A 3,075-nucleotide genomic window follows, 5' to 3' on the forward strand; every position below is an offset into this window, starting at 1 on the left:
GATTTTATTTATTTATTTGAGAGAGTGAGAGAGAGAAGGGGCAGGGGAGGTGCAGAGAGAAGCAGACTCCCCTCTGAGCAGGGAGCCTGACATGGGACTCGATCCTAGGACCCCAGGATCATGACCTGAGCCGAAGGCAGCCTCTTAACAGACTGAGCCACCCAGGCATCCCTGTCATTTACTTCTTGATGGATATTTTTATTTCTCATTTTGAGCTATTATGAATAAAATTACCATGGACATCTCTGTAGATTCTTCCTATGGGTGTGTCTTCTTATTGTGATGAAGTATGCATGACGTGAAACTTAACATTCTAACAGTTTTCAAGCATTTAATTCAGTAGCATTAAGCCCATTCCCAACGTTGTGTAACCACCACCACTATCCTTTTCCAGAACTTGTTCCTCAACCACAGAAACTGTACCCATCAGACAATATGTCCCCATCCCCCCTCTATGAATGCTTTTATTTCCCTTGTATAGACATGTAGATGTAGAATTATCTAGGTGTTAAGGCAGATATGTGTTTAATTTCATAAGAAATTGCTAAAGAGAGACCCAGAGGGGCGCCTGGGTGGCTCAGTCATTAAAGAGAGCCCCAGAGTCCCAGCCAGTTCCTAGGGCAGTCCTGAAGTCGTGGCCTCCTCTTCCTTTCAATATGACAGATTCCACTGTGTCCTCGCCAAGGATCCCCTGGTGGGTGGAGTGGCCATGGCCACCTCCAAAACCGTGTAGCACCCTTGGAATGGTCAAGCTCCTGCTGCAGGTACAGCATGCCAGCAAGCAATCACCACAAACAAGCAATGTAAGGGCATTATCGACTGCATGGCTCGTATCTCTGGGGAGCAAAGGAGTCCTGTCCTTCTGGCATAGTAACCTGGATAATATCATCATATGCCTCCCCACCCAGCTTCTCAGCCTCACCTTCACAGATTAACACAAGCAGATCTTCCTCGGTGCTGTGGACAAGAGGGAATCTAGCATCAGGTGGTGCTGCTGGGGCCACACCCTTGTTTTGTGTATCCTCTTGATTTTGCCCATACCCGTCTAGCACCTGATGTGGACACATGATCTGAAAGGGAATTCAGAGGCCCTGGCAGCTCAATCGACAAATCCGATGGAACCGAGGGCCTATACCAAGGTGTTCAGGTGTCTGTGCAGGTTATTCTCATCTCCCGAGCTGCCTGCTTGGGCATCTATGACTCTGCAAAGGGAAGGCTTCCAGATCCCAAGAATATGCACATCTCCATCCACTGACTGATCGCACAATCCATCCCAGTGCTTGCTGCCTAGACACCGTATCCCTTTGGCCCATTCCCAACGTTGTGCAACCGTGGAGTNTATTCCCAACATTGTGCAACTGTGGAGTGAGGCAGTCAGGGCGCAGAGATGCTGACACCATGTGCACAGCATGTTTGACTGCTGGAGGAAGACTGCCTGCCAGGAAGGAGCCACAGCTGTTAGCAAGGGTGCACAGTCCTCCGTTCTCAGAGGCATGCATCGTGCTTTTGTGCTTGTGTGAGGAAATCAACAAGTTCACATAAGTTACTATCTAGTTTGTTCCGTCAACAGACATGTTGTATTATATAATATCTTGTGAGCATTCTTGACAGACTGTTGGCTATTTATCAACGGCAACTATTTACTGGTTGAAAATGGAAAGCAATAATAGTCAGCTGACCAGCTTTCTCCTAAAGCCATTTCCNGTCAACAGACATGTTGTATTATATAATATCTTGTGAGCATTCTTGACAGACTGTTGGCTATTTATCAATGGCAACTATTTACTGGTTGAAAATGGAAAGCAATAATAGTCAGCTGACCAGCTTTCTCCTAAAGCCATTTCCATGATGATGGGACTCAATTATATATATAAAATATTTTATTTATTTACTTATTTAGAGAGCAGGGGGAGAGGCAGGGGGAGAGAGAATCTCAAGCAGATTCAATAGTGACCACGGAACCCTGGGGCTTGATCTCACGATCCTGAGAACACAACCTAAGCTGAAATCAAGAGTCCAACGGTCAAGCAATAGAGCCACCCAGGTGCCCCTCAATTGTATTTTTTATTTCAGTCACTCNGATTTTATTTATTTACTTATTTAGAGAGCAGGGGGAGAGACAGGGGGAGAGAGAATCTCAAGCAGATTCAATAGTGACCACGGAACCCTGGGGCTTGATCTCACGATCCTGAGAACACAACCTAAGCGGAAATCAAGAGTCCAACGGTCAAGCAATAGAGCCACCCAGGTGCCCCTCAATTGTATTTTTTATTTCAGTCATTCTTGATAAATAAATTTGAAGAAATATAATATATCTGAAATTTTAAAAAAAAGAGAAATTGCTAAAGAATTTTCCAAAGGCTTCTACCATTATACTCTTCCACAAAGAGTGCATAGAGGTTATAGTTGTTCCACATTCTCACCAACATGTGACATCATCATCTTTCAGAATTGTCACCATTCAACTGGGTTTTGTCTACCATTCCCTGGTATGCTCCCCATGTGATAGAAACTGGCTGATGTCTGCTCTCCAGATTGCGAAAAGGGGAAAGACACATGAGGGTGGAGGAGTTTCTCTAGAGAATGTTATTCAGAAGACACACCTGTCCTTTTCACCTCCAGCCCTGACACAGACTTCGGTTGCAAGTCCACAGGTTGAAGTAAGAGAAGAAGCAAAATGTGTTTTTCATTTGGGGAGCCACTTGTGCTCCTTTAATTTTGAAGTTAATTAATTAAAAAAGAGAAAAGAATGAATACTTACAGATAATTACCATACTCTTTCAGACTTTCAAAACATGTTGCACTTTTCTTTTTTCAATATTAACCAAGATTTCTAAGTAGAAAACAAACTGATGTTGTCCTATTCATTTAAAACCAAAAAGGGCTGAATAAATTAATATATTGTATACTTTTGTGTGATCCAAGATAATATTTACCTACAAAAAGAAGAAAGAAGAAAGAAAGAAAGAAAGAAAGAAAGAAAGAAAGAAAGAAAGAAAGAAGATGAAAGAAAGAAAGAAAGAAAGAAAGAAAAAGAAGAAAGAAAGAAAGAAAGAAAGAAAGAAAGAAAGAAAG

At 42.7% G+C, this 3,075-nt stretch overlaps 1 pseudogene; it reads left to right on the forward strand.

The window, feature by feature from the left end:
* Positions 1-656: 656 nt before the first annotated feature.
* Positions 657-1,542, forward strand: LOC117800914 (annotated as a pseudogene).
* The last annotated feature ends 1,533 nt before the right edge of the window (positions 1,543-3,075 follow it).

This window comes from Ailuropoda melanoleuca, unplaced genomic scaffold, assembly GCF_002007445.2.
Source record: "Ailuropoda melanoleuca isolate Jingjing unplaced genomic scaffold, ASM200744v2 unplaced-scaffold9045, whole genome shotgun sequence".
Lineage (NCBI taxonomy): Eukaryota > Metazoa > Chordata > Mammalia > Carnivora > Ursidae > Ailuropoda > Ailuropoda melanoleuca.